At 37.0% G+C, this 9,784-nt stretch overlaps 1 pseudogene; it reads left to right on the forward strand.

Annotated features, from left to right (window-relative positions):
• The first annotated feature begins 1,310 nt into the window (after positions 1 to 1,310).
• Positions 1,311 to 2,636, forward strand: LOC123861558 (tubulin alpha-1A chain-like; annotated as a pseudogene).
• Positions 2,637 to 9,784: the final 7,148 nt, after the last annotated feature.

A 9,784-nucleotide genomic window follows, 5' to 3' on the forward strand; every position in this document is an offset into this window, starting at 1 on the left:
TTGTAATGATTAGTGTTTGCATGCTACAACTTTTTCCCATTCTTTTACTTTTTACCTATGTCTTTATATTTAAACTCTAGGTATTTTTAATATCATATTGTTGAGTCTTCCTTTGTGTTTATATTTTAGTATGCATTTACCTTATTTGTAACTCTTCATTCACTTAAGCAGATATATTTTCTAACTAGAATCATTTGTCTTCAGCCTAAAGTACTTATTATTTTATAGTATAGGTCTATTTTTAAAAATATATTTTTCTCCTTTTACTTATTCATTGCCAAATACTCCATATCTATTCACAATAGAGAATCATGGTAAAAGAACAAAAATCTTGTGTACCGACCACAACCAATATTAACAATTTAAATAATATTATATTTTGTGGATAGAATGAAGCAATAAAAAAAACCTCAAATTCGTTTATCCATTTTCTAGCTAATAGATTTTTAAGTTGATTCTTTCTTTCCCTCCTCTCCCTCTAGCAAATATTGATATAATGAATATTCTTGTGAATAGTTCTTTGTACAGGTGATTTTAAGCTTCTCTAAAGTGTATACTTTGAGTAAAACTGTAGAACAAAGGCTTAGGTACATCTTTAAAACTATTATTCATTGCCCAGTTGATTATAAGGCCATTTTACCAATTCTATGCACACTTGGGGTGGAATTAGGGATTAGTATACAGAGTTGCTACAATATATTATATAAAAGGTCCAGTTTTCAACAAAGTTTAGATAACATAGAAAGAAATAGAAAGGAGTGACCCATTTGATAGGGGGAAAAAAAGAAAAAGACAGTAGAAACTGCTTTTGAGGGGGCCCAGGTGATGGGCTTAGCAAGAAAGACTTCTAAGAAGCTACTTTAAATATGTTCAAAGAATTAAAGGCAACCACACCAAAAGAAAATAAAGGAAAGTGTGATGAAATTATTTCATCAAATAGAGAACATCAAAAAGCAGATAGAAATTATTAAATAATTAACATATCAAAATTTTAGAATGAAATTCCAGAATTCCTAGAATTTTATATCCAAAATTTTTAAAAATTACTAAAGGAATCAACAATAGATTGGAGAGAGCAGAAGAAAAAAAACATTAAACTTGAAGATATATCAATAGATATTATACAATCTAAATGGAAAGGAAAAATAATAAAGAAAAAATAAGCAGTGCCTCAGAAAAATGTGGAATCATCATCAGGCACAAGATTGTACATATACCAGAGGACAAAAGAACCATAAGGAGAAAAGAGAGAGGAAAAAGAGGGGGGAAAGTGATGACAATGTAAAAATAAAAAACAAAAATAAAAAGAGATGCCTGAGTGCATCTCTATCTACATTAGCTATGCTGGTGTCCAGATTGGCAATGCCTGCTGGGAGATCTATTGCCTGGAACATGGCATCCAACCCAGATGCCAAGTGACAAGATGCCAGATGCCAAGTGACAAGACCATTGGAGAAGGAGATGACTCCTTCAACACCTTCTTCAGTGAGACAGGTGCTGGCAAGCATATGTCTAGGGCAGTGTTTGTAGACTTGGAACCAATGGTCATTGATGAAGTTCACATTGGCACCTACGGCCAGCTCTTCCACCCTGAGCAGCTCATCATAGGCAAGGAGGATGCTGCCAAAAACTATGTCCCAGAGCACTACACTATTGGCAAGGAGATTATTGACCTTGTCTTGGATCAAATTTAAAAACCAGCCAACCAGTGCACAGGTCTTTAGGGATTCTTGGTTTTCCACAGCTTTGCAGGGGAAATTGGTTCTGGGTTTACTTCCCTGCTGATGGAATGTCTCTCTTTCAATTATGGCAAGAAATCTAAGCTGGAGTTCTCCATTTACCCATCCCCTCAGATTTCCACAGCTGTAGTTGAGCCCTGCAACTCCATCCTTACTAACCACACCACCCTGGAGCATTCTGTGCCTTCATGGTAGACAATGAGGCCATCCAGACATCTGTCATAGAAACCTTAATATTGAATGCCCAACCTATACTAACTTAAATAGGTGATAGGTCAAATTGTGTCCTCTATCATAGCTTCCCTCAGATTTGATGGAGCCCTAAATGTTGATCTGACAGAATTTCAGACCAATCTGGTCCCCTGTCCCCACATCCACTTCCCTCTAGTCACATATGCTCCTGTCATCTCTGCAGAGAAAGCCTACCATGAACAACTTTCTGTAGCAGAGATCACCAGTGTATGCTTTGAGCCAGCCAACCAGATGATGAAATGTGACCCTCACCATGGTAAATACATGGCTTCCTGCCCATTGTACCATGATAACATGGTTCCCAAAGATGTCAATGCTGCCACCACCACAATCAAGACCAAATGCAACATCCAGTTTGTGGATTGGTGTCCCACTGGCTTAAAAGTTGGTGTTAATTACCAGCCTCCTACTAGTACGTGTTGGAAACCTGACCATAATACAGGAAGCTGTATGCATGCTGAGGAACAACACAGACATTGCTGAGGCTTGGGATTGCCTGGACCACATGTTTGACCTGATATATGCCAAACATACCTTTGTTCACTGGTATGTGGGTGAGGGGAGTTTTGGGGGGCCCGGAAGGACATGGCTGCCCTCGAGAAGGACTATGAGGAGGTTGGTGTGGATTCTGAAGGAGAGAAATAACTAATTACCGTTCCTTTCAGTCCTGCAACACGTCACACTCAGAACTTTAGCTTCAACATTAGCTGACAAGCATTAAAGCTTTCTAGTTCGATTATCTTCACTTTTCACTGAAATCATGTCTTACTTTTCCATGCATACCTGTAAGATTTTTCCATTACGTCTCAAAGTAAAGGCTTTAAGGAAGAAAAAAAATAGATGAAAAGGGTACATTTTCCAACTCAATCTATGAGGCCAATAGTACCCTGATGTCAAAACAGATAAACACAAAAAAGGAAACTAAAAATTAATGTTTCTTTAGACTGTGTATGTGAAAAATCCTCAGTACTAGAAAACTAAATCTAACTAAATCTAACTAAAGCAACATATAAAAGGATTATGAACTAGGACCCAGTAGGGAGGCACCTGGGTGGCTCAGTTAAGCGTCTGTCTTTGGCTCAGGTCATGATCTCAGGGTCCTGGGATCGAGCCCCGCATTGGGCTCTCTGCTCAGCAGGGAGTTTGCTTCTCCCTCTGTGCCCTCTCTCTCAAATAAATAAATAAAATCTTAACAACAACAACAACAACAAAACACACAAAACCATAACCCAGTAGGATTCATCCCAGGAATCTAAGGTTGGCTTAACATCCAAATATCAATGAATGTAATACACATTTTAGTAAAGTAGTGGCCTTATGAAGAGGTCCTATAATGCCCTGTAGTGTAATGTCCTCTGTTCACCAGACCTGGTGCTTTTTAGGGGTGTCTAAGTGTGTTGCATGTGCCCTACTATTGTGGTTGAGTCATGTTTGCCTTCAGTCCAGTTCTCTGCAATGGTTCTCTTTGCCTGTTGTAGGCAGGGTTTGGTTTCTGTGTTGTTAGTGGGTCAGTCTGGGGCTGCCTTGAACTTGAGTTGAGTCAGCCCAGGCATTTAGCAGAGCTGCAGTAGCATTGAACTGCAGGGGGCACTCTCCCTTTGTTATCCCTGAGAAGCTTTCATTGGTGGGTGGGACTGCAGTCAGACCAGTTATCTGCCTCCAGCCCACTGCTGGGGCTGTAGTGAAACTGGTGCATATGGTTATCTTCCCCTCTCCTCAGGGCAGGAGTCACTTTGGAGAGGTGCTTGTCCCTGTCAGGACTACTTGCATACTATCAGGCTTATGGCACCATTTTGGTTGGACTCTTGCCAAAGGTGTATTAAGGGGCATGTCCTCAGAAAATTACAGGGGTCGAGTGTGAAGTGCCAGCAAGTTCCTCCCAGGTCCACTGTGGGAAGGGACCTGCAAACACCTGGGAAAACTCCTTCCAAGAACGGCTGAGTTGGAGCAGGCAGATTCACAGAAGTACCTGGGGGCTGGGCACTGTTAGGAAGCTAGGTGCAGAGTGTTGGCACTGTGCTGGTTCCTGCAGGTGTCCATATATCCAGGCTGGGAGGCAGGGGTGAGAAATGGTACCCACCCTCTCTTTTGTTCCTGGAGAAGTCTCTCAAAGAACCTAGCCCTTCCAGCCCACATAGTGAGATTAGTAAATAAATCTCCTTCCTGTATACCCTAGGTATTTTTCAAACTGTTCTTTCTATGCTATATCTCAGCCCGCTGTTCACTGTGCTATCTCTTTAAGGGTGGAAACTCAGTTTCCTATTACCCTTTGGTTCTCCCAGAGCTGAGCCCACTGATTTTTAAGGTTATAGGTGTTAATCCCCACTGATTATAAAAACTCATGAAGCCAGGCCCCTCTGGCCTTCAAAGCCAAATATTGTGGGGGATTACTCTTCCCAGTGTGGTTCCCCCTACCCTCCCCCAATGCCTGGGCTGCCCTGTATGGGGGTCAGCTTGTCTCCCATCCCCACACCCCTGGTGTCCCTCCCTTCTACAAATGTCCCATTGGTATGTTTAGCTCCTGACCATCTCTGTCTTTTTTACTCTCTTCGGTGTAGTCTCTTCTCTACATTTAACTGTGGAAAATCTGTTCTGCTAATCTTCAGGTTGTTTTCTGGGTGTGAAAGGATGTTCTGTGTACTTGTTTCTCATTTATATAGATTTCAAATTTCATACCAGTACAAAGATGGAATTTCTAGTTTTAACTGGATCGTATTCCATTCTTCGAAAATCCTTAAACTCAATTCTGCAGTCAGTTACAAGCAAAATGTCTTACCGGTATAAAGATTTTAAGTGCTTACAACTCTAAATTTAAGCTTCAGGCCTCTAGTGTTAAATGTCTGTAATTCATGCCAAGTGTCAGAATCACTGTAATGAGAAACAGTGAGACATAGTGCCATTGTTACATGTCATCTGTGGAGTACCAAAAATATCTTCAATGTCAGTGTTAATGCTATAATTGCAGGGGCCATTGGTGACATGTTAGAGTCAATGCTTTAATCTGAAGAGGCCATCATCATTAATCGGTTATACTCACAGACTAAGAAATGGCTCCATTTTCATAGCTTAAAATCAAAGTGTATTTGCAGTCTTTGTGTAAGTTCTAAGCCTTTCTTTTAAAAGTCATTGACTAAGGTTTATTTTCATGATGAGTTCAGCATGAAAGCAGAAGCAAGAGTAATTTCATACTCTTAATGACTTTTTTCTTTAATACTTAAACAGGAATTATTGCTTTTTAAAGGACCCTTTGCTTTTATATTAAAATTTGTTAAGCTCAAACATTAGTACTTCATTAAACTGTTTTTGAGTTTTCTAATATAATAAGGTCTAATGGCTTAATTAAATTAAGCAAACATAACATTTAGCAGGCATGCTGTATTTTCTCCAAACTACTGATTTTCAATCTTTAAATTCTTGAGGGATAGTAGTTCTGCATTCAGATCTTTTACCACATAACATCTTGCACCATATAATTAAAACGTTTGCATTTGTTTCCAGATAAAGTACCTGATTTAGGCCTCCTTCTTTCCCCTGATAATAGAGATGTAAATTGAAAGAAAGCAGTCTAGAACTAGTGAAAATTTGAAATAGCCCCGATGGAGATTTGAAAGGGGTATCAATTAGGAATAAATAAAAGGATTTGCAATTAGAGAACAGGTTGCAGAAGCTACAGCTCCTACATTTGTAGCAGAACCAATCGCTAAGACTGCGGGATAGTTGTTTTCGCTCTCAAAGCAATCCACAATGTCACAATAACATGATAAAAACAAGAGGATAGATGCAAGGGATTTTTATGAATAAACAGTACTTGATGATCTGTTGGAGTAAGAATCAGGACTGTCTAGGATGACTCCAGGGTTTCTGGCTTGGGAAATGCGTGGATCATAATGCTTTCCTAACAGAAAGCTCAAGACAAGATGAAAATGTGGTAAGATGCAGAAGATAATTCACCTTCAGTCTCTTGAGGTCATGTTACTTGAGAGGCTTCCAGGTGGAAAGACTATGAAATTCAGGCACTTAAAATCAAAATAAAATGAAATGTGCTCAGTTTGGGCTGCTAGTTGTTGAGTAAATGGGGCCTTGACAAAGAACCCTTGTTTCCTTAGGAATCAGGTTCTTCATCTTAGACAAGGAAAAATAAAAGGAAGTTATTCTGTAGTACACTTACGACACATTCTCAAGAGAATGATGTTGACAGTTCTATAATCACAGTCTGAAGCAGTTCCTAGAAGATTATTAAATATACAGGGACTGATGGAAGATCCATACTACGTTTCTTATCTAACTCCCAAAAATATGTGATATATGGAACTGTTTCATTCAACTGCGCTCAACTATAGAGATTGTTAACAGTTATTTAACTTTTTTTGTTTTCATTTTTCTAATGGGAATGAAAAACACACATGAAGAAGAGGTATGTCTTCCTATTGGCCAACTCAATTATTCCTCATTTTTTAACATTTGTCATCTCTGTGAATAGGTTGCCACCTGTGTAATCAGGTAGAAAAAAGTTTTATAATATTAATAGAAATTACACTAATATTTATTGCAATACTGGTATATCAAATATATTTAAATTTTGTGTATTTTAGGCTTTAGGGAGTCATAATTTTACCTGAAAATATCAGACAAAAGCAAAAAGTATCTGTAAAGCCATTCTTTCTGAGAAAGATAGAACGTAAGAAGTGAAAAACTAGCTCTCCAGTTTCTTTCGCAGAGGTGACCACAAATAACAATCCTTGTCATTATTTCAGTTCTTGCAAACAAACTCAATAGGGTGAGGGAAAGTTATCCCAGAGAGAACAATGTAACTAATGTAAAAGAAGTAAAAAGCAGGGCACTTGGGTATGGTTTCAGCTCAGGTCATGATCTCAGAGATTGAACCCCACCTCAAGCCCCAAATGGGGCTCCATGCTCAGTGGGGCATCTGCTTCTCTCCCTCTCCCTGTGCTCTTTCCCCTGCTCATGTGCTCTCGCTCTCTCTCTCTCTCTCCCCCTAAAATAAAAACAAATAAATCCTAAAAAAAAAAAAAAAGAAGTAAAAAGCAAATGTAGGAAAGGTAAACATGAAAGACTACCAACTGTTTAAAGCAACAATGTTAACAAATCACTGTGGTGTGGATAACATAACTGACAGTAAAATATATAATAGAGGAAATCAGCCAGAAGAGTTTAAATAGCATTAAAGCAAATGTTTTACATTATACTGGACCTTGTCTGGTTTAAGGTACATGGTAATAAGTTGTGGATGCCTTTTGTAATTTCTGAAGTAACTAGTAAAATAATGATAATTAAAGTCATAGCAAGTCAAGATAACAGAAGAGATACAATGAAATAATAAAACATATGCAATTTATACAAAAAAAAAACAAGAAAAGGGAAATAAAAAGCCAAATAAAAGATACTGCAAATAAACAAAATGAGCAAGATTTTATGCCCCCACCCATATAAATACACACATATATATATACCTACAGTATATATATATATACACACAGACATATATGCTATGTAAACACGCTATGCAAGCAAAAACAAAGCTGATTGGGCTGTACTAATATACTATATATTATAATATTTTTAATTTATATTCATATGTAATATTAATATAGCACAAATGGACATAAACGTAAAAGGTAAAACAGGAGAGATAAAGAGAAACATTTCATAATGATCGGTAACTTAACAGGAACTTATTAATAAATTTATATAAGCTTAATAATATAGCTTTAAAATATATAAATCCAAAAGTGACAAACCTAAAATAAGAAATCAGTAAATCCACAATGTAAGTGGGAGATTTTTAAATATTTCTGTTAGTAACATATAGAAAAAGGAGACAGATACAGCACATTTAAACATCATGATTAACCAATTTGACCTAATTGAGATTACATCCAACATATGCAGAAAAATATATCTCTTTCAAGTGTACATAAAACATTTATCAAAATATTCTGGACCATGAATCATGTCTCAACACATTTCAGAGGTTGACAATAAGACAGTGTATGTTCAGTGAATACCGTCAAATTAAGTCAGAGCCCACTAAGGAAAAAATAACTAGAATATATCCACATTTGTGGAAATGAATCAGAACACTTCTAACTAACCTATGGGTGAAATAAAAAGACAATCACAAGGGCATTAGAAAATATTTTTAACTCAATGTTGATGAAAATATAGCAGATCAAAATGTTGAAGATGCAGCCAAGGCAATAATTTACAAAAATGGGAAACTCCCATTCTATAGTCCTAGCATCCACAGATGCACTTCAGGGTTAGAATGTGAGAGACAGTGTGCCTTCAGACACCTTTTTAAAGCAGCTTGGAGGCCAATCATTTTTAGAAAATATTCCTCGGGTCCCCTTTGCAGGCAAAATTAGTATCCTTTCCCATTTGTTTCATGGTGAAGACCAGTGTCTGATATTTGGCTGAGTCTTCTACCTTACCTTCCCATCAGGTTATTAACTCTGTCACAGGAAATGGAATTATAAAATAGAACCTCGCCTACTCTGTATTTCACCATGTAAAATCAAATCACACATATCAACAGAATAAAAGTCAATGCTAAATTTCGGATGCCTATGGTTTGAAGACTGAAACTGATATGATTTCAAACTAAGACAATAACGTGTAAAGCTGACCTCCAAACATGGAGCTTAGATGGCTCTCTCAAGACTTCCAATCCCCTCTCTGGACAGATGCAGGGTGCTCTGGAGAATTAATCAGCAAAGAACCAAATGAATCGGTCATTTGAGCCCGGCTGCCTCATAGACTGCTGGCCTTTGAAGAAAGTGGCAAGATCAACAAAATCACTCTGTTCCATTTTTATAAATTTAGCCAGAAAGGCTCACTGGTTTTTAAAGAAGTAAGAAGATTAAGATATTTCAAGACATACAGAAATCAAGTGAGAAACATGGAAAAAAATTCTCTCTGTTCAACCAGGCATAATAAACATCACAATTAATACAAGCATGTTAAATTATCCTTAATCATTAAAATTAACTTATACATTCTTTCCATTTTCTATATTTCAAATTACTTCAACTTTAATTAGCACCAGTATTATTTTCTCTTAATCACTTTCATAAAAATTAAAGTTATCTCTAAAGGAGTCTGTTACATTGGGTTCCCTTAAATCCCCAATCATATTTCATTTGTTAGGCAAATATTAAATTGATTGATAAACATCAGACAATCCTTATTTTCCTCTGCCTTTTACAGGATTTCAGAGGGTTTCCAGATACTGGTGTTATTTTCTTCTTAAGATGAGTTTACATTTCAATAATTTAGAAACTAAAGTGTTTATTTCATATGCACATTTGGGTTAGGTGTCCCCACATACTCATGCTAGATAAATTGCATACTTTTAGGTATGACAATAATTTCTGGATAGGAAAACCCAGGTCATCTCACACACAAAAGAAAAATCATGCTTAAACTAATGTTTTTCAAACTGTGGTTCTGAATCCATTTGCATTTGTTATAAATGCTGACACTCTGATCCTACCCCAAACCTACTGAACAAAAAGTAGGGGGAGGATCAGACCCCTGTATTTTTAATAAGCTCCTCAGGTGAATTCTTATGTACACTCCAGTGCATAAGAATATTGAAAACAAATATCTAGAATACAGCATTTTAATTTTATATAAATTATATCCTTAAAAAATACAGTGAACTGACAAATTCAATGTCTAGAGTGGGAATTTCTTTAAAAAATGGAATCTATTTATAGAAAGTTTGGAATAGCATCTGAGTTCTCTCATAGAGCCAGAATGGTTAAATCCAT

The sequence above is a fragment of the Mirounga angustirostris genome, unplaced genomic scaffold, assembly GCF_029215605.1.
Source record: "Mirounga angustirostris isolate CCGP_5_RB_7025 unplaced genomic scaffold, mMirAng1.0.hap1 SCAF_9, whole genome shotgun sequence".
Classification (NCBI taxonomy): Eukaryota; Metazoa; Chordata; class Mammalia; order Carnivora; family Phocidae; genus Mirounga; species Mirounga angustirostris.